The sequence below is a fragment of the Anabrus simplex genome, chromosome 1 (genome assembly GCF_040414725.1).
Source record: "Anabrus simplex isolate iqAnaSimp1 chromosome 1, ASM4041472v1, whole genome shotgun sequence".
NCBI lineage: Eukaryota > Metazoa > Arthropoda > Insecta > Orthoptera > Tettigoniidae > Anabrus > Anabrus simplex.
In genome coordinates, this window is record NC_090265.1 from 340,482,685 (window position 1) to 340,509,733 (window position 27,049).

Sequence of the window (27,049 nt, forward strand, 5' to 3'; positions counted from 1 at the left end):
ACAACGCGGCATCATGGTTTGGGGCGCTATTGTGTATGATTCCACGTCACCTCTAGTGCGTATTCAAGGCACGTTAAATGCCCACCGCTACGTGCAGCATGTGCTGCGGCCGGTGGCACTCCCGTACCTTCAGGGGCTGCCCAATGCTCTGTTTCAGCAGGATAATGCCCGCCCACACACTGCTCGCATCTCCCAACAGGCTCTACGAGGTGTACAGATGCTTCCGTGGCCAGCGTACTCTCCGGATCTCTCACCAATCGAACACGTGTGGGATCTCATTAGACGCCGTTTGCAAACTCTGCCCCAGTCTCGTACGGACGACCAACTGTGGTAAATGGTTGACAGAGAATGGAGAACCATCCCTCAGGACACCATCCGCACTCTTATTGACTCTGTACCTCGACGTGTTTCTGCGTGCATCGCCGGTCGCGGTGGTCCTACATCCTACTGAGTCGATGCCGTGCGCATTGTGTAACCTGCATATCGGTTTGAAATAAACATCAATTATTCGTCCGTGCCGTCTCTGTTTTTTCCCCAACTTTCATCCCTTTCGAACCACTCCTTCTTGGTGTTGCATTTGCTCTGTCAGTCAGTGTATACTGAAGATATCGCAGCTGCCGTGTAGATGCCTTCTCATTTTTCTGATTAAATGCAAAAGTGAGTGGTTTGTGGTCCGTATATATTATGAATTCTCCTCCTTTGAGAAAATGTTTGAACTGCTTGACAGAGAGGTGGATTCCTAACAGTTCACGGTCATAGGTGCTATACGCTCTCTGTGTATCGCTTAACTTCTTCGAAAAGAATCCGATAGGTTTCCGTCCTTTTTCTTCATACTGTTGCAGGACACTTCCTACTGCAAAGACACTTGCATCTACTGCCAAGGCCAGCTGGTATGTTGGGTCTGGAAATGTAAGCAGTGCTGCATTTGCCAAGTCCCGCTTACATTTTTTAAATTTTGTGATAGCTTCTGGTGTCCAGTGAATTTGTCGCTTACCTTTCTTCTTAGCACCTTTGAGATAAACATGCAAAAGAGACTGCGTTTCTGCTGCATCACTGAGGTGACGTCTGCAGAAATTAACGGTACCTAAGAATACACGAAGGTCATGAACTGTCTGTGGTAGTTTGTAGTCAACAATCGCTTTCACTTTATCTGGTAAGGGTCTGGAGCCTTCCATGGTGATTAAGTGTCCCAAGAATTCCACTTGCTCTACGCCAAGTACAGATTTGGAGACATTAATTCTGAGGCCAAATTCATGTAGCTTCTCAAACACAATCTTAAGATGCCCACGACGTTCCTCTACTGATTCTGAAACAATTAGGCAGTCATCAAGATATGGAAAATTAAAGTCTAGGCCTCTAAATACCTCATTAATGAAACGTTGGAAGGTGCTTGGTGCGTTACGGAGTCCAAACGGCATCACATTAAATTCATATAAACCAAACGGAGTGATAATAGCAGTTTTTGGTTTGTTTTCCTCTGCTACAGGAATTTGGAAATATGCCTTGAAGAGGTCGAGCTTGCTCAATATTTTCTTACCCCTCAAAATATGTTGAAAATCTTCAATCCGAGGAATTGGATATCGGTCTGGGATAGTTTGTGCGTTCAGTCGTCTGTAATCACCGCATGGTCGAAAAGTTCCATCCTTTTTGAGGACCAGTTGGAGAGGACTAGCCCGTTGCGACTTTGATGGTCGAATAATTCCACTGTTTTGCATAAACTGGAATTCCTGTTTAGCAATGTGTAGCTTCAGAAGATCCAGCTGTCTGGGCTTGCAATAAACTGGTTGGCCTTCAATTGGAATGAAGTGTTGAATGTCGTGTTTGATTTGAGTAGGTAGTAAATTAGGTTTCGTTCAATCCGGGTAACTGGATAAGAGATCGGCAAACTTTTGTGCATTTGACATTGTGCTAACAATAATTTTAGCTACTATGAAAGGCCATTGGAATTGTCGACGGAGTCCTAAATCAATATTCAGTGTTCTAAGTCCATAGGTTGGGATTTCTGTGCCATTAGCTGCAAATAATTTAAAATCTGGGTCACAGTTTCTGTTACTGGAAGTGACAGGGATTATTGAAACATCGGCTGCACTATCTCCTAGGAAGTGCAAACCCGTGTTTTTGTCACGTACAAATAAACGGGGTTTACAGCAATCCTTACTACTTTCAGTAGTGGAGCTTGCTGCCAACTCTACCCTGTTTGGTGTTTTCCAAATTTTTCACGAGCATGGAGGCTTGCATTTGTGAGGGAAGCACTTATTACCAAATCTGAAGTGATAGTAACAGTACTTTCCGTTTGGACCGTACTTCTTTTTGCTTCGGTTTCGGCTCGAACTTCGACTGCGGGGCCTAAAAGTTTGCATTGAAGCTATCTGTTGCTCTAAGGCGGCTATCTGTGCAGAGTTTCGTGATAGCGTCGTTACTTACGGACGCATCAGTACCGCTATTTTCCACACTGTAAAGTATACTGCAGGGATTCATTTCAATGATTTTGTCGGCCATAATTGCGATTTTTTCTAAGTTTTCGTCAGATACGATTAGAACATGTTTGATAGAGTCCGGTAATTTCTCAAGCCACAAGGTACGAAGCACGTTTTCGGAAACATTCACGCCTGCTAAGGACTGCATTTTCCTTAAAAACTGACTAGGTTTCAGATCGCCTAATTCTAGGCCTGTTACCAACTGTTTTATTTGTTTATCTTCGCTTTCCTTGAAGATATTTAGCAGGCGCTCCTTAGCCGCGGAATATTTATTCAATTCAGAATTTTTGAAAATGTCCCAAATGTTTTCGAGATATTTAGGTTCGAGCTGAGATAGGAGGTAGTTAAATTTAGTGTCCTCTTGGGTAATTCTTGAGATGGAAAATGAGCTTCCACTTGAAAGAACCATATTTCAGGTTTTATATCCAGAGAGGAGGGATCTTGATGCTTACCTTGTTAGCTTCACCCACCATGTGTCCTGAATGAGATTCGTTTGCCGTTGGCGTACCCGTTGTGTTGTTTTCATCCATTGTTCTTCACGCTTACACTACACTTATGCACTTCGCGATGTTTATTGCGCACTTCCGTCACTGAATCACGTCGGGGTCACCATTTATTGTAGTTAAGTACACAACACACTGAACCTGCTTTAACTACACTTTTATTTTACACCAAAATTATCGCTACACAAATGCACAAAAACAGCTCACTCCATCTTTACTTTTTTCTGCCGCTTTCTCTCGACAAAGAAGAGTTATCTACGGTTTTAGTTCACTCAAAGTCCTCTAGGGGCGGCCTACATTATTATTATTATTATTATTATTATTATTATTATTATTATTATTATTATTATTATTATTATTATTATTATTATTATTTGCTTTACGTCGCACCGACACAGATAGGTGTTATGGCGACGATGAGACAGGAAAGGCCTAGGAATGGGAAGGAAGCGGCCGTTGCCTAATTAAGGTACAGCCCGAGCATTTGCCTGGTGTGAAAGTGGGAAACCGCGGAAAACCATCTTCAGGGCTGCCGATAGTAGGGTTCGAACCCACTATCTCCCAATGCGAGCTCACAGCTACGCGCCTCTAACCGCACGGCCAAGTAGCTCGGTGGTATATTATTATTATTATTATTATTATTATTATTATTATTATTATTATTATTATTATTATTATTATTATTATTATTATTATTGTGTATTTGCTGGCAAAGACCTAGTACTTACAGTGCACTATGTCTTCTGGTGTGAGCTAGAACAATTTTGTTACTTTCACTAATCGGTCTCAATCTCATCCTTGGTTTTGACGGAATGAAAGCGACTGAGTAAAACCGAAGTCGGAAGAGGGAGACTCCAAAATTGATCATTTACCCGTAGACTAAATAAGCAGTTTAAAATTGATTGTATTGAGTAGAAAAAAAAAAACATACGGAAAATTATTAATCTTTGAAGTATCATCTCTGTATGGCGTAATAATAACGTAGTTTTGTAACCATGTATGTACATAACACAACTTTTGACACACAGATATGGAACATTATAGTGTTCAAGTTAGTAATAAGTAGGGGCGACAATATTTATAATTTTAGTATTGTGTTCCGTTTTTATACTGGCTCAGCTTTGTTCCTTTGTTTCTTACTTATTGTATATTTCCTTATTAGTAGTATTTCAGTTCATTGATATGTAAGCCGTACTGCATTCCTTCTAATTAGGTTGTTTGTTTGTTTGTTGTTTGTCTGCCTGTTTGTTTATTTGTTAGTTTGATTTGGCTGGCGACGTACATCTGGAAGAGAGTGAGACGGGCCCTACCTACTTCAAGCTAAAGTGTTGATTCAGTACGTCTGCACGTGTAGAGTAGTGTAAAGTAGTGAATAGTATCAGGTTAGAGGAAGTAAGTTGTCAGTGAGACAGTGAAAGATGAGCCGAGTTTTGGCATCCGTCTCCGCAGAAGAATGCAGGCATGGCAGGCTACATGTAGAGCTGGCAATCCGCTCACATGTGAGCTGTTACGTAAAGGAGTGGTGAGGAAATAACATTGACAGATTAAGGGGTCTATGAGGTATCAGTTTCCGGCCTCGTGAGACATGTATGGTCGTGACATTCCAGGGAAGGGTGGTAGCAGTTCCTCACCAGGGGTGATGTCGCGAATAGACAGATTAAGGATAGAATTAGTATTGATTTAGTGTAGTTAAGTAGTTAGTTTCGTTAGATGTAGAGGTAGCGTATTGCATGTGGAGCTGGCTATCCGACCATGTGTGAAATGCTACATAGTAGATTTAGTGGTAGTTAAGTAGTAAGTAGTTAGTGCTTAGCTAATAAATATTCTGTATCTAGGGATGGCGTCTTGCGCGCGGACTGGCTAACCGCCCATGAGAGAGGCCACATAGTAGATTTGGTATGATTTTATTTGTTCATAAATGTTCATTTCTGTGTTTTTTATTTGGAATAGGGGAACATTGTAATTGGGTGAAAGCCTGTAATGTTTAATAATAATTGTTACGGAGTTATCCGTGGTAGTTAGAGGTGAAAGAAGGTGCGGGCGGGAATAGGCCTCAACTTACGAAATTAAAGTTAATTTAAAACTTTAACAAAGGTTATATTTTCTTTTCAAAATCAACAGATAACAACAACAGAGTAACAGGTACCAAGTAGCAGGAAAACAATTTAAGAAATTACAATTGTTACAAGATTTGGGCTTCGAGTCCCAAGATTAATTTCTGAGCTCTCAGTTCACCACCACAATAGCTACAGGGCAGAAAACCCCTAAGTACAAGGAGTACTTGCTGCTAATTACAATGTTAAGAGGGAAAGAGCAGACCCGCTCTCAATTTTACAAGCCTATCAAAGGCTACAACAAACTTCTTTCCTAACTGCCCTTAAGGCACACATACAGAGAAACAGGGGTATCTTGTACCCAACCTACAGGGCCTTCACATGAAGAAAACAAACTCTGGTTTAATTAAATGGCCCAAAAAACCAAATTGACTGGAGGCGTAGCTTGCACTCCTACATGAAACTTCTTAAAACCTAGGTGGCACTCGGCCAGTTATACAGGGGCTAATCCCATACTAGGGAGGTGACTAGTTGGCAAATAAGTTTAAGACTTTAAGAAGGAAGAGAAAAACGGTTATGAAAACATAGTCACCTCAAATTCAAAATGAAGGGGAGTTCGAGAGGGTTAAGCACTCTCTATCCCAAATTGCGGCTAATTTACATGAATACAGTAAGGTTTACATTAAAAAGGATTCAAACCTTCCCCCGCGGGTTAAAACTGCTGAGCTAGCAAGAAATGAAGATGTTAACAGGCCATTACCTTGTAGATGAACTGCTGCTTGGAGAAAGAGGCGCTTTCCGCCCCCTGCTATATATGTTCACACACTGCGAAAGATGTTACTGAAGTAGCCCGGAGACAAGAAAATCAGCAGTTTTTATACCCTCGTGGAAAATTCGAGACCTTTCAAGAATGAAAAAGACACACCCCTTCAACTTTATTGGTAGACTAGGAATTACACATTGAAACCTGAAGATAGCAATGATTGGAGGAAAATTACTTACAGAAATTACTGATTGGTTAAATTCAAAACTGGCGGAAAGAGAAGGTTTATACTGCCAACCCAAAAAATGACTAAAAGAAATTTAACAAAGAACAAACTTATGAATACCTAATTTCTTCAAAAAAACAGTTCCTTCACTTCGCACTAGGGTGCACAATTATAGTTCTTAAGTAGTGCCATCTACAACAGAATGTCCACACTTCTTGCTACAGAGTAAACAAATACAAATCGAAATAGACATAATTCAGAACACTTCAAAATTTACAGTAGAGACATCTTCCGAGAAAACTTTGATTTAATACAGATTTTAAAGTTCAGAGTTTCTCCTGTAGAGAGGTTTCAACTGGCGCAATATTTGAATTCGCGGCGTGGAAGTGTACCGCCCGGTACAGACCTCCCCCTCGCCCAAAAGTCCTTCCAAGGGGTTACACAGGAGAAAACAAAAAATTTTAATAAAGTCCAAGGTTTTTGTAGATTGGATGAAGAAAAATTTAGCAGAGAAAATACCAATTTTTTCAGTAGTCAGAGATCTCTTAATAGGTTTGATATTGGTGGGTGCGACTATTTTAAGTCCAGTTTTAAAACTTTTGTAGTAGATTTTGATGAAAAGGTCTCTATGGTTGTAGTAATTGAATTCCAAAGGAAAACTTCAATTCTTGGAAGAAGAAAAAATTTTTTTTTCTAAGTCCACCATATGTTGATGTTGAATCCAAAAACGCCATAATTGTCGATATGGACTGTCCACGTAGCTGAATATGTGCATTAGTTGTTGATTAAGTTTGACGGCCAGACCAGTCGCCGCTGCTTGTGTTCAGAGGAGACCGCTCGGACCCCTCAAGTACCCTGAGATACACCTCTCCCGCTACTATGAGAGGGGTAGTGGTGGTGAAGCCTGCCGCACACGCGACGATTGTTTACAGTCCGCAGGCAGTTAGCAGGTGGTGCGCCGCACATCAACCTTGGCCGGAAGGAGGGCTCCGACTCGCCGTACACTGGTTGACCTCACTGGAGTAGAGCGGGCCCGTACTCCACCACAGTGGCGGTACGGCGCCGCACGGCTGCTGGGGCACTGAAACATTAAGATCTCGGCGGCAGAATTTTGTTGGACCATAATGATTTTAGGATACAGTCTTTGTGGTGAGGCTGAGGGGCCAGCGGCGTGGAAGTTTTTATTTCATTTTAATTAGCCAATGGTGTGTTTGAGCAGGAGACGGGAGCTTGGTAATGGCCTAAGTGGACAGGACAGCAGTTTAACTGACGGGGGAGGTTGTACAATGAATATTTAAATACAAAGAACATGATTCAAAGGGCAGAAGGCCTCAACATGAAACCCAAAATATAACCTTCAGATTTCTTTCAAAAGGTAAAAAAAAATAAAAACCAGCTAAGTTAGCGCGGAAATTACACAGGTTTCACCTGCGACAGGTGAACCCTAAAGATCCTCTCGGTGGCTGGGTTGCTTAATAATAAAGTAACGGGTGTGAGGAAATCGAGAATAATACACGGCCCATGAAATCTGGGAGCAAGCTTGTCCGCGGGAACAAAATTCTTGATCATTACTTGGTCGCCTACCTTCAAATTGGTGGGTCTCCGTCCACGATCATATCTTTCCCTAACCTTTCCATGAGACACTTTAAGATTGGCCTTAGCCTTCTTCCAAATATCTTTAATGTTATCCGGATCTATTGTCTCAGGTTTAATATCACACAGAGACCAAAGGTTAGAGAGCGGCGTGTTTGGAACAAACTTGAACATCAAGGAAGCTGGAGTAAATTTATGGGATTCATGAACCGCCGAATTCAAAGCAAAAGCTAACCAATGCAGGGACGTGTCCCACCTAGAATGATCTTCATGATGATATGCAATCAGCGCCGACCTCAGATTACGATTGACCCCTTCAGCCAGAGATGGTTGAGGATAGTAAGCAGAAGTTGTTACATGAGAGATAGATAGATCAAAACAAAATTTAAGAAAGAGATTGGATGTGAAAGCTTTCGCATTATCGGACAAAATATATTGACACGGACCAAAAGAAGCAAAGATAGAATTTAAACAGGAAATGGTGGACTGGGCAGTAGCCAGCTTAGTCGGAAATAACCATGAGAATCTAGTGACGCCATCTACACACACAAGGATGAACTTGTTGGCATTCTCCTTTGACTGGGGGAAGGGTCCGACGTAGTCGATATACAGACGTTCCATTGGGCGCGATGCTTGATGAGAAGACAATAGGCCTACCTTGGTGGACATGGTGGGTTTACTAAGCAAGCAAGATTTACAAGCTTTAACTAGTTCACGAATTTCACCGTCCATACCTTTCCAAATAAACATCTCCCGGATCTTTTCACGGGTTTTGAAGATACCTAAATGCCCCCCTAATGGGGTCTCATGATAGTACTTGAAGATCATGGGCACAAGAACGGCTGGAACCACCACCTTCATCTTCTTATCATGCCTCGACGGGCAACATAAAATACCATTCCTCAGCACATAAGGGACGACATGTTCCCCAGAAGAAATGGTTTCCATGATAGGGGCCAGCGTCGGATCTTCACGTTGATATTTCTCAAGATCCCTAAACAACATGGGAGCATCAGTTAAAATGGAATTCACCTCAGGTGTATGGACTCGGGAGGAGAAGAACTATCGACTAGTTCATGGGTCTCTACATCATTGGAAAACATACGGCTGAGTCCGTCTGCCACAACATTTTCAGTACCTCTGATATGCCTAACGTCAAATTGGAAGGCAGAAATTCGGATGGCCCACCGGGCTATACGACCAGTACGACGCGGCCTACCTAAGACCCAGCTTAAGGCTTGGTTATCAGTCTCCAAGTCGAACTTGACATCTTCCAGATAAAGGCGGAACTTTTCTAGCGCAAACAAGACAGCCAAACCCTCAAGTTCATAGATGGAATACTTGACTTCTTGAGCCGAAAGAGTCCTAGATGCATAGGCGTTGGGTCGCCTCCCTAGTTCGGTCTCTTGAAGAAGGACTGCTGCCACCGCCGACGACGACGCGTCGGTTTGGACGATGAATTTCTTAGAGAAATCGGGCATAGCGAGGACAGGGGCATTACAGAGAGCTAATTTGAGATCTTCAAAAGCGGCTTGTTGAGAAGGTCTCCACTCAAATTTGACGCCTTTTCTACGTAGTAAGTTCAAGGGCGCCGCTCTATTGGCGAAATTTGGAATAAATTTCCTGAAGAAATTCACCATACCAATGAGCCTAGCAATACCCTTGATGTCCTTGGGAGGCTTGAAATCACGGATGGCCTGTGTTCTGGAGTGATCGACTGCAACACCATCGGGCGACACAATATGCCCTAGGAATGACATGGAAGGCTTAGCGAAGGCGACCTTGGACAATTTCACAGTTAACCCAGCATTACGAAGGCGATTGAGAACTTCTCTCAGATGATCTAGGTGTTCTTCGAAGGTCTCTGAAAATACGACGGCATCATCAAGATAGTGGTACAAGTACTCAAACTTGATGTCGGAGAAGACCCTGTCTAGCAGTCTAGTGAGTACAGCTGCTCCCGTGGGGAGCCCAAAAGGCACGCGGTTGTATTCGCACAAGTTCCAATCCGTGGCAAAAGCAATCAGATGTTTAGATTCTTCAGCTAGAGGGATCTGATTATACACTTGATTGAGGTCCAAGATTGTGAAGAACTTCGCTTTACGAATCCATGAAAATCAAGAATGAAGGTCTGGAAGGGGCACGGATTGTAACACCACCTTCCGATTGAGAACCCTATAATCAATCACAGGCCTGAAGCCTCCTTGGGGTTTCGGAACTAGAAAAATCGGCCAAGAGTATGCCGACTTAGACGCCCGAATAATACCATCTTTCAACATGCGATCTATGATTTCTTTCAGCGCCTTCATTTTAGGCGGAGATAGTCTATAAGGTAGAAATCTGACGGGAATGGAATCCGTAACCTCAATCTTGTATTCAATAAGGTCAGTAACACCAAGAGTATCCGAGGAAAACCTCTGGAAACGACTGACACAACTTACGAATACTATCAGCCTGCTCTTCAGATAGATGCCTATGATCTAACAACATCTCATCCTGGGTAGGCAAAACAGATGAACACGGCACAGAATTACATTTTAATAAGGGAATTTTACAATTCTAAGCAAATTTGAACGTGCACGACTTGCTCTGAAGGTCGAGCACTAGACCAGTGTGAGACATGAAATCAGCTCCCACTATAATGGGGCAAGACAAGTGCTTAGCCACAAACAGTTTTATTTTCCAAGTGAATTTCAAAATGCGGATCTTAGCATACAGAGAACCTAAAATTTGTAATGGAGATGAGTTGGCCGAAACATATTGAACCGAAGACGAACAAAAATCAGGAAGTTTACAAAAGATTTTAATTTTGAATACCACTCAGCCGAAATAATTGAACAAACACTGCCTGAATCTAAAAGAGCAGTTACGGGCTCATTATTCAATTCAATTTTGAGAAAAGGAACAGGTGTGGGGGTATCCGCCGCAATCCTAAGACATTCTTTGGGACTTTCAAAATATAAATTTGAAGACAGAGATTTCCCTGAAATTTCGACATGATTACTTGGGGCTGAGCCTCGAGAAGAAGGGTTCGCCGACTCAGCCGAAGCTACTAGTCACTTATTATTATTATTGGCCTTGGTGGAAGTTGCAACAGAAGTTGAGCAGGAGGGGGTGCTGCTAGCATCGGGCAGTTCTTGGCAATATGTGAAAACGCGCCGCATTTAAAGCAGCCTTGGGATGAACCTGCTCTATTATTTGTCCTACTAGATTTGATCAATGGACATTTATTGCGAAGATGGTCAGGCGACCCGCAAGCGTAACATTTACGGGGTGTGAGGGGTCAGCGAGGTGGAGACCGAAAACTACTGGAGGATGGAGGGGGTTCTTTCGCGACACGCAAGGTATCGGCGTATCTAACTCCTTCGGCTGAGACAGCCATAGCCTCTAACTCAGCGAAAGTTTGCGGACGCGACGCAAAACACAAGTATGATCTGTAAGGTGGTGAAATTCCTTCCACAATAGCCTGTACAATTTGATCTTCAGGGAAATGTAGAGCAAATACCCTAGTGTAAAACTTAATGTCTTGGATGAAGTCTGCCAAATTTTCATCCAACCGTTGTACTCGGTAGTAGTACTTTTGAATGAGCGATGACCTAGCTCGAGCGGGGATAAAGTTTGCCAAGAGATGGGCATGGAAGTCTTCTATGGATGACTGTTCAGCAATTGCCCTAACTATCTTGTCGGAGAGAACACCAATTGCATAGGGATAAATGATCTGCAAAATTTGACACGGAGAAAGAGAAAAAACAAGGGCATGATCCTGAAACTCAACTAAAAACCTTAAGCATGAAATCACGTCACTGGTAGAGTTAACAGAAAACTTAGAAATACCTTTTAGCAACATTGCTAAAGGATGGGGCAAACTGCTGAAACCCTAGGACATAGTAGGAAGGGGCCTAAGTGGCGGAGAAGCAGATTCAGAAGGAGCATTATTTAACACGAAGGGTGGAATGGACGTGCGACGATCGGACACAGTTTCTAATGGGGCAGATGTTCGTTGGGTAGCCTCCGCAGTACTACCTCCTTACTCCTTAGAGGGATCCTCCCCACTTACTATATTTACTACCATAGGCTGGTCGGTTTTTGGAATAGCAGATCCAGATAACAAATGACTAATTTTACTAGAGATTTTAGACAGGTTTTCAGCAACAGCACTAGCTTCCTTACCCTGAAGGTTATTTAACTTCAGAGACAATAGATCACATACCCTATTATCAAAGTGGTACAATCTGGCCTGTACTCTTTTGAGTTGATTAGGAGATGGATCACTTACTTCAAAAAACTAACTACAGATGCTAGCTCAGTAGCGTTATCAGTGATCGTGGAGAGAGCGCCATCGATCTCTTTTTCTCCCAAGGTCGGGATGGTAAGAGGCAAATCAAGGGAATCTTTTAACTTATTGGTGTCTATCGCAACCGTGCCTCCAGATTGAACATTCCTAATCGTTAATTCATATATCAATTCCTCCTTGCGCAAATAGCCGGGATGGAGGGCGTCGCGAGAGCCGGACATGATGACAGAAAAATTAAAAAAAATCCAGCAACTGAGAAAATTGTTAGAGTTCGAAACGAAAACAATGTTTAGCCATCAAAAGGGGCTAAATTGAGACCCATTCAACCACGCTCTGCTACCACTTGTTACGGAGTTATCCGTGGTAGTTAGAGGTGAAAGAAGGTGCGGGCGGGAATAGGCCTCAACTTACGAAATTAAAGTTAATTTAAAACTTTAACAAAGGTTATATTTTCTTTTCAAAATCAACAGATAACAACAACAGAGTAACAGGTACCAAGTAGCAGGAAAACAATTTAAGAAATTACAATTGTTACAAGATTTGGGCTTCGAGTCCCAAGATTAATTTCTGAGCTCTCAGTTCACCACCACAATAGCTACAGGGCAGAAAACCCCTAAGTACAAGGAGTACTTGCTGCTAATTACAATGTTAAGAGGGAAAGAGCAGACCCGCTCTCAATTTTACAAGCCTATCAAAGGCTACAACAAACTTCTTTCCTAACTGCCCTTAAGGCACACATACAGAGAAACAGGGGTATCTTGTACCCAACCTACAGGGCCTTCACATGAAGAAAACAAACTCTGGTTTAATTAAATGGCCCAAAAAACCAAATTGACTGGAGGCGTAGCTTGCACTCCTACATGAAACTTCTTAAAACCTAGGTGGCACTCGGCCAGTTATACAGGGGCTAATCCCATACTAGGGAGGTGACTAGTTGGCAAATAAGTTTAAGACTTTAAGAAGGAAGAGAAAAACGGTTATGAAAACATAGTCACCTCAAATTCAAAATGAAGGGGAGTTCGAGAGGGTTAAGCACTCTCTATCCCAAATTGCGGCTAATTTACATGAATACAGTAAGGTTTACATTAAAAAGGATTCAAACCTTCCCCCGCGGGTTAAAACTGCTGAGCTAGCAAGAAATGAAGATGTTAACAGGCCATTACCTTGTAGATGAACTGCTGCTTGGAGAAAGAGGCGCTTTCCGCCCCCTGCTATATATGTTCACACACTGCGAAAGATGTTACTGAAGTAGCCCGGAGACAAGAAAATCAGCAGTTTTTATACCCTCGTGGAAAATTCGAGACCTTTCAAGAATGAAAAAGACACACCCCTTCAACTTTATTGGTAGACTAGGAATTACACATTGAAACCTGAAGATAGCAATGATTGGAGGAAAATTACTTACAGAAATTACTGATTGGTTAAATTCAAAACTGGCGGAAAGAGAAGGTTTATACTGCCAACCCAAAAAATGACTAAAAGAAATTTAACAAAGAACAAACTTATGAATACCTAATATCTTCAAAAAACAGTTCCTTCACTTTGCACTAGGGTGCACAATTATAGTTCTTAAGTAGTGCCATCTAGAAGAGAATGCACACTTCTTGCTACAGAGTAAACAAATACAAATCGAAATAGACATAATTCAGAACACTTCAAAATTTACAGTAGAAACATCTTCCGAGAAACCTTTGATTTAATACAGATTTTAAAGTTCAGAGTTTCTCCTGTAGAGAGGTTTCAACTGGCGCAATATTTGAATTCACGGCGTGGAGGTGTACCGCCCGGTACAATAATACTATTCGATTCGATACTAAAATACAAACCTGCAGGGAGAGGAACAAAAGTATCGTTACTAGGAGCTAAGTGGGAAAATGAACAAAACCATAAGATAGAATTAGTTCATTGGAATGATCCAAACAAACTAGTAGAGAGACTGAAAAAGTTAATAGCTCTAGAAGTGCAGGTCATTCGTCACCCGAAAACAAAACAATATTTTGACAATCGACGAGAGACTTCGAAAATCATGTTTTATTGAATAAATAAACACTGCTTTGGATGAGCTTCCATTCGCAAACGGACTTAAAGTAGTCAGTTTCTCTAAGGATATGTCACTAACCTACGAAATTGAATGTGATGACAGAAAGAGCAATAGGCAGCAACTAGCTGTAGACAGACTTCGATTTAAGAAACGAATAGACGACACAGAACGAATTCTTTTAGCCAAAATTTATGGACAAAATCAGAGAAGAAATAACGACAGAGCTCCACGCTCCACTACAAAAGAATTTTGAAAGACGGAGTGTAATTAGCAAGGGGAATGATGAACTTCACCACGGTGATCTTGTTGATATGTCACTATTTTCGAAACTTAATAGTGGATACAAATATATGTTAACAGTAACTGATGTTTATTCCAAATATACATGGTCAGTTCCGCTTAAAACAAAAACAGGGAAAGGAGTAGTAGAAAATCTGGGACGTATTTATTCGAAATGTAAACGCTTTCCTAAACATCTTCAATCTGACAGAGGAAAACAATTCTATAATACGATTTTTTAACAGTGGATTACAAAAAGAAAAATTAAACATTATTCGACAGGGATCAGCTTGAAGGCAAGCGTAGTTGAACGCTTCAATCGAGCCCTGAAGCAGTGGATGTGGCAGAGATTCTCCGCACGTGGTTCTTCTCACTGGCTTCGTATTCTACCAAAATTATCAGATGAATATAATAATCGAAAACATCGTACGATTCGTATGAAACTTATAGAAGTTACAAATGACCTTCAACAACTTGTAAATGTGTACAAATTAAAGAAATAAACGAAAATAAGTCTTCTTATCTGCCAACACTTAAAGTAGGTGACATAGTACTGAGCCGATACCCGCACTCGTGTCCCGGAAAATGAGGACAAAGGAGAGAATCAAAACGGGAAACGCGAGGAAACGAGTGCACAAATAACACGAGATCCGGCGATCGCGATTAGGGAAAGGCGACGACATATCAGCCTTGAACTGGAGATCAGCTCCTTGATAGTAGTAATAATACTAAAGGACTAACGCTACTATGAATCTAAACCAAATTAGCACACAAATTCCTAGTTTATTGAAAGAGTAAATTAAGAAGAGAAAATTAATCAATGAAACATGCAAGTAGGATATTGAAAAAAATGTTAAAAAGAAATACATACACACTGAGCAAAACATCCAAGTTTTCTCGGCCAAGCTTCCCACCAAATTGGGAACAGTAATAAAGCTCAAATCTAAACGTTCAATTCCGCAATACCCTCATGCTTCCCTCTCAATTTTTTTCCCAAAACGCCCACACAGGTCGATGTTCACTTACATGTATTATTGCTCTTAGTTCATTATAGCATTCATTAGATTACCCATATTAAAGGAATAAAGACATTAATCAAAAAGGGACAAGGAGGCCGAGAAATTCAGTCATAAACCTCCATGGCTGCAAGCCCGAGATTGCGCTCATCAACAGTCAGATATCGCAAAAGAAAAAGAAAAAGAAAACTGGGAATGAGAAATAAAATGACGGTCATAGGAATCAAAAATGTGTCAAATGCAAGTCCCGGTCAGGTACGAGCAAAAATGAAAGAACAAAAATAAAAACGTCACATGAATTAATAAGGGCAAAATATACATAATATAGTGCGGCTTCTGCTCCGTCCAATCCATACGTACAACACCCACGCACGCACAGCCAACCACCCGAACACAATATTATATATGTGGCGCGAGGGCATCGGTCCGTCCAAAGGGTAGTTTCACACACAACGTTCTCCCAATCAAGCCGGGTTACTAAAACAGACTGCCTCAATATAAGGTACACAGTATTCCGTAGGAATGAGAAGCATCGAACACAAGGTATATGCGATAGGCAAACTAAGACACACGAGGTGTACAAGGTCACAATTCGTACAGATCCAATTTTACAGGATCTTACACGAATGACCAACACTCATGTAATAAAAAAATAAATGTAGAGGTACATAAATTCGAAGTAATGGGACCGCACATCAGATAGGCAAATAACACGCCCGACGCATCTACACACACACACACACACACACACACACACACACACACACACACACACACACACACACACACACACACACACAACCGTGCGCTCGAGGACAGAATAGCACGCACCAAAAGGTAAAATAAAAATGCACGTACCTGAGAAATATAAGAGTACAATAAAATAGTCAGATAGGGATAATCACAGTTTAAATCTGCTAAAAACCTTCTGAGAGGTCAGAAAAGTAGTCTCGTTTAGTGTGGAGTCCATCTTGTTGTTCTTACCACTCGATCCCATTAAAAACATGGAATAACCATCAGTACCTCACTTCTACAGGAAGCAAGGCCTGGAGATTAAAGATGGCGTAGCGTTGCCATCTGACGAAAAAACTAGGAAATATTGAGTTTTGTAGAGTGACTGAATCAAGCATAAGACAAATATACAGGTTCGAGTACGAACCAGAACACGAGTAATGAATAACGTGCCGTGAAAATGGCACAGTACTAATAAGCAAAATTAAGCGATATTTCAAAAAGGGCTATAAACCCAATTGGAGTAATGCATTATTTACTATAACAAAAGTGAAAGAAACATTACCGAGAAGGTACCTACTTCACGACAATCAAATTAAACCAATATTGTTAGCGTTCTATGAACAAGAAGTGAAGAAGACAAAACATCCTAACGTATACCTTATTAAAAAATTTTACGCAGAAGAGGCAACCAAGTATTAGTATCCTGGCTGGGTCTTGACTCCACTCATAATTCATGGATTCCGGAAGAATGTGCATTCTAAAAAATCGGCGGAATGTATACTAGTATAAAATCAACTATGTTCACTTCTATTGTCTACTGCATTTACCTACTTATTGTTGCAGAATTCTCTCACAAGAAACAGTGGTGTTTGTTTTGTTGGTGTCGACTTTCCACTTTACCTCAGTCAAGAAAATATTTAGGCTACGTCTTGACCATACATAATTAATTCAAAACAATATGTAACGTATATACACTGACTGACAGAGCAAATGCAACACCAAGAAGGAGTGGTCAGAACTTTATGCCAATTGCAGGGTAGGCTGACGTCACTGAGGTATGCTCATGATGTGAAATGCGCCGCTGTGCTGAGCACGTAGCGAACGATAAATGGGACACGGCGTTGGCGAATGGCCCACTTCGTACCGTGATTTCTCAGCCGACAGTCATTGTAGAACGTGTTGTCGTGTGCCACAGGACACGTGTATGGCTAAGAATGCCAGGCCGCCGTCAACGGAGGCATTTCCAGCAGACAGACGACTTTACGAGGGGTATGGTGATCGGGCTGAGAAGGGCAGGTTGGTCGCTTCATCAAATCGCAGCCGATACCCATAGGGATGTGTCCACGGTGCAGCGCCTGTGGTGAAGATGGTTGGCGCAGGGACATGTGGCACGTGCGAGGGATCCAGGCGCAGCCCGAGTGACGTCAGCACGCGAGGATCGGCGCATCCGCCGCCAAGCGGTGGCAGCCCCGCACGCCACGTCAACCGCCATTCTTCAGCATGTGCAAGACACCCTGGCTGTTCCAATATCGACCAGAACAATTTCCCGTCGATTGGTTGAAGGAGGCCTGCACTCCCGGCGTCCGCTCAAAAGACTACCATTAACTCCACAGCATAGACGTGCACGCCTGGCATGGTGCCGGGCTAGAGTGACTTGGATGAGGGAATGGCGGAACGTAGTGTTCTCCGATGAGTCACGCTTCTGTTCTGTCAGTGATAGTCACCGCAGACGAGTGTGGCGTCGGCGTGGAGAAAGGTCAAATCCGGCAGTAACTGTGGAGCGCCCTACCGCTAGGCAACGCGGCATCATGGTTTGGGGCGCTATTGCGTATGATTGCACGTCACCTCTAGTGCGTATTCAAGGCACGTTAAATGCCCACCGCTACGTGCAGCATGTGCTGCGGCCGGTGGCACTCCCGTACCTTCAGGGGCTGCCCAATGCTCTGTTTCAGCAGGATAATGCCCGCCCACACACTGCTCGCATCTCCCAACAGGCTCTACGAGGTGTACAGATGCTTCCGTGGCCAGCGTACTCTCCGGATCTCTCACCAATCGAACACGTGTGGGATCTCATTGGACGCCGTTTGCAAACTCTGCCCCAGCCTCGTACGGACGACCAACTGTGGCAAATGGTTGACAGAGAATGGAGAACCATCCCTCAGGACACCATCCGCACTCTTATTGACTCTGTACTTCGACGTGTTTCTGCGTGCATCGCCGCTCGCGGCGGTCCTACATCCTACTGAGTCGATGCCGTGCGCATTGTGTAACCTGCATATCGGTTTGAAATAAACATCAATTATTCGTCCGTGCCGTCTCTGTTTTTCCCCAACTTTCATCCCTTTCGAACCACTCCTTCTTGGTGTTGCATTTGCTCTGTCAGTCAGTGTATAACTCAATAAATATAACGTTTTCAGTTTCCTTTTTTATTTCTCCTGATAAAAAATCACTACTTTGCGAGTTGGCCATGCAGTTACGGGGGCACAGCTATAAGCTTCCATCTGGGAGATAGTAAGTTCGAACACTAGCTGTCAGCAGCCCTAAAGATAGTTTACATGGTTCACTGTTTTCATGCCAGACAAGTAGCGTAGGCTGTACAATAATTAATGCCACGGTCACTTCCTTCCTACTCCTAGACCTATCTGTGTTGATGCGACGTAAAGCAAGTTGTAAAAAACCAAGATGAATAAATTAAAGAAATAACCTTATATTTTCTTATCCTAGATTAGTTTGTCTTGAAGTAAAATTAAACAAAACCCATTTACACCCACCTGTAAGGGGTGGAAAATTTTATCCTTCTTATTCTTATTATATGTCGAAAGGAAAATTAATGTAGAATTAAATATTCTCTTTTCCTAAATCCCATTATAGATATTTTCTTGAAATAAAAAGTTAAAAAACCACTACACTTACCGTGCAATTCTTCTTCCATTTCTTCTAAAGCTCGCATACTCTCCCTAGTTTAATTAAGATTAAACTACAGAAGAAGTAGTTAAATATCTGTAATAGGAAGAGAAAGACGTGTGGACTATCTCGGTCTGAAATTATATAAGAGTAATAACTCACGAAGAACTGAAACTCTTCGTTGGTTAATTCCCTTATACAGTTTATCACAGCTTGTTCGAACGCTCCTTCCACTTCTCTTACGTTCAGCTGTTCGCAATCATCCTTTAACCGCAGAATTTCTCGTAGGAAGAGAGCACTGTGGACGGACATGGAGTACTGAATAAGAAAACACTGTTCTGTAATCTCAACAAGTATACGCGCGCTTTATATATACGTTTCTAAAACCTGGCGGGCACAAAATTTCAACTTCCCATATCACAGCCCGCAAATATTTCGGTTTGCAGGCCCGGAAAGATAGAACGCTCAACTTTCGGCTTCGCGTGTTAACCTGCATTGCCCGCGAGAGACATTGACCTCTAACGGTTTGGTACGAACTCACCCCCCGTCAAAATCTGGTTCCCTGAGCGGAAAACGTTTCACGACGAAGTTCGCACATATGTGTAGTCGAGAATTTTTATACACAACAATCTCGCGTCTGCTAATGTTAAATAATATAATCTCACACCTAGCATATATATATATATATATATATAACAGGCAAATTCCCTCACAATTTTAGTTAGCTACCATTGGGCATCCAGAAGATAGTGGATTCGAACCCCACTGTCGCCAGCCCTAAAGATAGTTCACCGTGGTTTCCTATTTTCACACCAGGCAAATGCTAGAGGGTGCACCTTAATTAAGGCTACGGCCGCATCCTTCCAACTCCCTAGTTCCTTCCTCTTCCATCGTCACCAAAAGACCGGTCTTTGTCGGTGTGACGAAAAGCCAATTGTAATCAACCATTAAAAAGAGTGTGTGTGAATAAATAAGAAAGCAAGAACATGGTTGTAGCGTTATTGGCACTGTTAATGCGTTAAATTGCATGTGAATCTGCTTAGCTTGCAACATATTAAATGTGTCTTACTCAGCTGCCGGAAATCCGTAGCTGTAGGTCGAGAATTCACGGTGTCTATTATAAGCTGAGGAGAAATCTGTTCGGACTCATAACAAACAAATACTCTCGCGAATTAACAGTAAAGGTAAGATACATGTTGCCCTAGACAATAAAATACTGTTAATGTTAGGGCAAAAATAAATGAATTTCATTTTCTTAAAACTACAATTTAGTAATTACGTGGAAATAGTTATTAGGTGTAAGTATAACTTTGAATGTAGTAGTAGATAAATTTAAATGTAGTAAGAATAGTATGCATGTACGAGAATAATACAAATTGCAATAAATTATTACTCTCTCCCCAGTTCCAGGCGATTCGGAACTAGGAGATAGGAGTATTCTATTCTATTCTATTCTATTCTATTCTATTCTATTCTATTCTATTCTATTCTATTCTATTCTATTAGCCCCTGAGAGGATCTCTTACGGTGTTTTAACATGTAAAACAGGTCGCAAGGGTTTAAAAGTCTCGTCAGCTCTGGTGCTACCTTGAAACCAAAGTCGAAGCCAGCGCTGCGCTGCGGCGGATCAGACGTACTACGTCAATGATATCACTTCTTCTATTCGTTTTGCTACCGTCTTGTACCTTTAATCAATTAGACATGTTACGTCGACAAATACATTGTCAAAATTTCCGTATTGTGCATTCCTTATTTCATGGTGTTTGGTTATTTCTTCCGCCAATGCATTATTATTATTATTATTATTATTATTATTATTATTATTATTATTATTATTATTATTATTATTATTATTATTATTGCTGGTTGCTTTATGTCGCACCGACACAGATAGGTCTTATAGCGACGATGGGACAGGAAAGGGCTGGGAGTGAGAAGGAAGCGGCCGTGGCCTTAATTAAGGTACAGCCCCAGCATTTGCCTGGTGTGAAAATGGGAAACCACGGAAAACCATTTTCAGGGCTGCCGACAGTGGGGTTCGAACCTACTATCTTCCGAATACTGGATACTGGCCGCACTTAAGTGACTGCAGCTATCGAGCTCGGTATTATTATTATTATTATTATTATTATTATTATTATTATTATTATTATTATTATTATTATTATTATTATTATTATTGTGTTTTGGTAGATCAGCAGAGGTGAAAGAAGGTGCGGGCTGGAATGGGTCTAACTACAAGTCCGAAAGATGAATTTAAAATTTAAATAAAGTTTATATTTAAAACTGATAACAAGTTTTAACAATTTTCACTAGGTGAAATAACAAAGAAAATCAGGTACAATGCAACTTTACAAACGAAAGCACAAGTTAAGGGGTTTTTACAATTCTGGGCTACGAGCCCCCAAGTTTAACAATTTCTGAGCTCTCAGCTCACAACCACAAATTACCAAAGGGCAGAAAACCCCTAATTACATGGAGCCTTTGCTCCCACCTCGTAATGTCAAGCCTCCTAGAGGCACCTTTCAAAATACCAGAAAGAGCTGACCCGCTCTCAATCGTCCAAGCCTATTCAAGGCAATAACAGCTTAATACACTTAACTGTCATCAAGGCACAACTTATAATGGAACAGGGGTACTTCGTACCCAATCTACTGGGCCTTCTCAGGAAGGAAAACAAAACGGGTTAAATTAATCGCCCAAAATACAAGATTGAATGGAGGCGAGTACTTGCACTCCTATATGAAAGCTTGTTAAAACCTAAGTGGCGCTAAGCCGATACACAGGGGCTATTCCCGCGCTATGTAGGTGACTTGTATAAGAAAATTTTAACACATTAGGAAAGATTAGAAAATCAGTTACGAAAACATAGTCACCTCAAGTCGAAATGAAGGGGAGCTCGAGAGGGTAAAGCACTCTCTATCCCCGATTTACATTTAAAGTAATAAGAAAATGTTTACATAAGCCGGCACTAAGTTACATTTTAAACAGCTAGGATACTTGACAAGGTTTCGAACCTTCCCCGGGGGTTAAACTGTTGACCAAGAAAGAAATAAATATGTTAAGAGGCCATTACCTTTGCTGAAGAGCTGCTGCTCGAAGGAAGAGGCGCAACCCGCCCCCTTCTATACTTCCATACATTAAGCTGGATGTTGTTGAAGTGGCGAAGAGCCGAGAAAATCAGCAGTTGTTAAACCCTCGTGGATGATTCGAGACCTTTCATGAATAATAAAGACACACCCGCTCAACTTTATTGGGTAGCTAAGAGGTACACATGGAAATTCGAAGAAGAAACCTCTGATAGGTGGAAAATTAATTACAGAAATTACTGATTGGCTAAGTTAAAAACAGGCGGAAAGAAAGCTTAATATTGCCAACCCACAAATGAAAGAACAACATTTAGTAAAGACCAAAACTTATAAATACAACATTTCTTCAACAAAAGTTCCTTCAATTCGCACCAGGATGCATCATCATAGTTTTTTGGATAGAGACATCTGTTAGCGAATGTCCACACTTCTTGATCCATAGAAAACAAAACACGTTGAAATCCACACAGTATAGACAACTTTGTAATCACAAAATTTATAGTAGAGACCTCTTCTGAGAAAACTCATGAATTAATACAGTTCTAAAAGTTCACAGTTTCTCCGGTAGAGGAGGATTTATTGGCGAAAGATTTAACTTTGCAGCGTAGAGGTGTACCGCCCGGTACAGAATTAATTCAGTTTTAAAGTTCAGAGTTTCAGCTGTAGAGGAGTAATTTAAGGCGGAACATTCAAATGTGCGGCGTATAGGTGTACCAACCGGTACAATTATTATTATTATTATTATTATTATTATTATTATTATTATTATTATTATTATTATTATTATTATTATTATTATTATTATTATTATTATTAAATGTACATTCCACTAACATCTCTCACTGGTTTTGGAGTCGCCGAAGGCCCGAAATTTGTCTTTGTTACATGTTAAGGCCAAGGCGCAAGAACAGCGCTCTCTCACTTACTGAGGGAAAGAAAATGCCAACTACTCAACTCTTCGCCTTGCCAGGTATGCCAGGTTACAGAAATACAATTTCAGTATGAGACTGGAGATATTTTCTGAATAATTGATGGCGTATAATAATAATAATAATAATAATAATAATAATAATAATAATAATAATAATAATAATAATAATAATAATAATAATAATAATAATAATTGTACCGGGAGATACACCTCTACGTCGCACATTTAAATCTTGTGCCTAAAAGAACTCCTCTACTGGAGGAACCGTGAACTTGCAGCTTCCACCAATTCGAATAATCGAAAGTGACTAGTGGCATCGGCTGAGGCGGCAAATTCATCTTCCCAAGGCTCAGTCCCGGTTAAAACCAGCGAAAGCTCAGAACGGGGTAGAAGTTCTTCCAACACCGCATTTGAATGCCCTAAAGAATGCCTTAGGATTCCGGTGGAGATCCCCGCACTGGTACCTTTTCTGAAAGTGGAATTGAATACTGAGCCCGTTACCGCTCTATTACACTCTCCCTTAGAAATTTTAGGGTTTATCTTCGCCAAAATTCGTATTTCTAAATTCACCTGGAAAGTTAAATTGTTTGTGGTGAAGAACTTGTCTTGGCCGGTAATATTGGGAGCGGATTTCATGTCTTCTACTGGTCTAGTGCTCGACATTCAGAACAAGTCGTGCACTTTCAAATTTGCAAAATATGGTAAAATTCCCTTGCTTAAATGTAATTCTGCATCGTTCATTTGTTTAGCCCACCTAGGATGAGATGTTGTTAGACCTTAGACATCTACCTGAGGAGCAGGCTGATAGTATTCGTAAGTTGTGTCAGTCGTTTCCTGATGTGTTTTCTGATACTCTTGGTGTTACTGACCTTATTAAATACAAGACTGAGGTTACGGACTCGATCCCGGTTAGGTTTCCACCTTATAGGCTATCTCCTCCTAACATGATGGCCCTCAGGGAGATCATCGATCAGATGTTAAAGGATGGTATTATTCGACCCTCTAAGTCGGCGTATTCATCGCCTATTTTTCTGGTTCCGAAACCCCAAGATGGCGTCAGGCCTGTGATTGACTATAGGGCTTTAAATCGGAAGGTGGTGTTACAATCTGTGCCTCTTCCCGACCTACACTCTTGTTTTTAATGGCTTCGGAAAGCTAAGTTCTTCACCATCTTAAACCTTCACCATCTTAAACCTTAATCAGGCGTATAATCAGTTCCCTCTAGCCGAGGAATCAAAAAACTAACAGCTTTTGCCACGGATTGGAACTTGTATGAGTACAACCACGTGCCTTTCGGGCTCCCCACGGGGGCAGCTTTGCTAACTAGACTGTTAGATAGGGTCTTCTCTTACATCAAGTTTGAATACTTATACCATTATCTTGTTGATGTCGTCATATTATCTGAGACCTTTGAAGAACACCTTGATCATCTAAAAGAGGTCCTTAATCGCCTGCGTAAGACAGGGTTAACGGTGAAGTTATCTAAGGCAGCTTTTGCTAAACCTTCCATGTCATTCCTAGGGCATATTGTGTCGCCCGATGGTGTTTCGATCGATCATTCTAGAACACAGGCCATCCGTGATTTCAAAACTCTAAGGACATCAAAGGTATTGCCAAGTTCATCGGCATGGTGAATTTCTTCAGGAAATTTATTCCTAACTTTGCTAACAGAGCGGCGCCCTTGAACTTACTTCGTAAGAAAGGCGTCAAATTTGAGTGGGGCCGTCTCAACAAGCCGCTTTTGAAGATTTGAAATTAGCCCTTTGTAACGCCCCCGTCCTTGCTATGCCTGATTTCTCGAAAAATTCATCGTTCAAACCGACGCCTCGTCGTCGGCGGTGACTGCTGTGCTTCTTCAAGAAACTGAACTCGGAAGGCGACCCATCACCTACGCATCTAGGACACTATCGGCCCAAGAAGCCAAGTATTCCATCTATGAACTTGAGGGTTTGGCAGTTTTATTTGCATTAGAGAAGTTCCGACTCTATTTGGAACATGTCAAGTTTGACCTGGAAACAAATAACCAAGCCTTAAGTTGGGTTTTAGCTAAGCCGCGTCGCACTGGTCGTATAGCCCGTTGGGTCATCAGGATTTCTGCCTTCCAGTTTGACGTTAGGCATATAGGTTTTTGCTATTTGTTTTACGTCGCACCGACACAGATAGGTCTTACGGCGACGATAGGATAGGAAAGGCATAGGAAATTGAGCGAAGCGGCCGTGGCCTTAATTAAGGTACAGCCCCGGCATTTGCCTGGTGTGAAAATGGGAAACCACGGGAAACCATCTTCAGGGCTGCCGACAGTGGGGCTCGAACCCACTATCTCCCGATTACTGGATACTAGGTATATAGGAGGATCTGAAAATGTTGTTGCGGATGGACTAAGCCGCATGTTTGCTCATGATGTAAAGACCTCCGAATTGGAAGATCGTTCTTCTCTTCCCACGCCCATACCTTCGGGCATTAATGCCATTCTAACTGACGCCCCCATGTTGTTTAGGGATATTGAAAAATATCAACGTGAAGATCCTGTGCTGGCCCCTATTATGGAAACCCTTTCTTCTGGGGAACATGTCGTCCCTTATGTGTTGAGGAATGGGGTTTTATGTTGCCCGTCGAGGCATGATCAAAATATGAAAGTGTTGGTTCCAGCTGTCATTGTACCTATGATCTTCATGTACTATCACGAGATCCTATTAGGGGGGGCATTTAGGCATCTTAAAACTCGAGTAAAGATCCGAGAGGTGTTTATCTGGAAAGGTATGGACGGTAAAAATCGTGAATTGGTAAAGGCTTGTAAATCTTGTTTGCTTAGTAAACCCACCTTGTCCACTAAGCTAGGTCTATTATCTTCTCATCGAGCGTCGCGATCATGGAACGCCTCTATATCGACTACGTAGGACCCTTTCCCCAATCAAAGGGGAATGCCAACAAATTCATTCTCGTGTGTGCAGATGGTTTCACAAGATTTTCCTGGTTATTTCCGACTAAGCCGGCAACCGCACAGTCCAATATTGCTTGTTTAAATACCATCTTTGCTTCTCTTGGTCCGTGTCAATATATAGTTTCTGATAATTCTAAGACATTTACATCCAATCTCTTCCATAAATTCTCTTTTGACCTGTCTATATCACATATAACTACATCGGCCTATTATCCTCAACCATCTCTGGCTGAGCGGGTCAACCGTAGTCTTAGATCAGCGCTCATTGCATTTCATCATGAAGATCATGCCAGGTGGGATACTTCCCTGCTTTGGTTGGCCTTTGCTTTGAATTCAGCAGTTCATGAGTTCCATAAGTTCACTCCTGATTTTTTTGATGTTTAAATTTGTGCCTAACACGCCGCTCTCTAACCTTTGGTCACTTAATGATATTCTACCAGAGACAATAGGTCCCGATAATATTAGAGATCTATGGAAGAAGGCTAAGGGCAATCTTAAGGCTTCTCATGAAAAATTTAGGGAAAGGTATGATCGTGGACGGAGGCCCACCAATTTAAAAGTAGGAGATCAAGTCATGGTAAGAAACTTTGTTCCCGCGGGCAAGCTTGCCCCCAGATTTCATGGGCCGTGCATTATATTGGATTTTTTTGACTCCGGTTACCTTATTAGTGAGCAATCCAGCCACGGAGAGGATCTTTAGAGTTCACCTGTCTCAGGTGAAACCTGTGTAAAATCATTGTTAACTTAGCCATCAACGTTTAGCAGCAGTTTGAAGGTTATATTTTTGGGAGGCCTTCTGCCCCAAATTATTTTATTTTGTTATATATATAAACTGTATGTACGATCTTCCCCTCTGGTTTTCCTGCTGTCCATTCCTGAGTGGCCATTACCAAGCCCCCGCCACCTGCATATCCACACCATTGGCATAAATAGCCTTTCACGCCGCCCGGCCCTCAGCATCACCAATAAAGATCGTACTCTCAAATCTCCAACAACACCTTTCTGTCGCCGAGATCTTACTGTTTCAGTGCCCCCACAGCCGTTCGCCGCCGTACTACCACAGAGGTGGTGTACGGGCCCACTCCACTCCCGTGAAGAATCCTTGTGCACGGCGCGCCGGAGCCCATCTCCCGGCAAGGGCTGAAGTGCGGCGCCCCTACCGCCAACTCATCTGGGGACTGTACATATACTTCTAATCTGCGG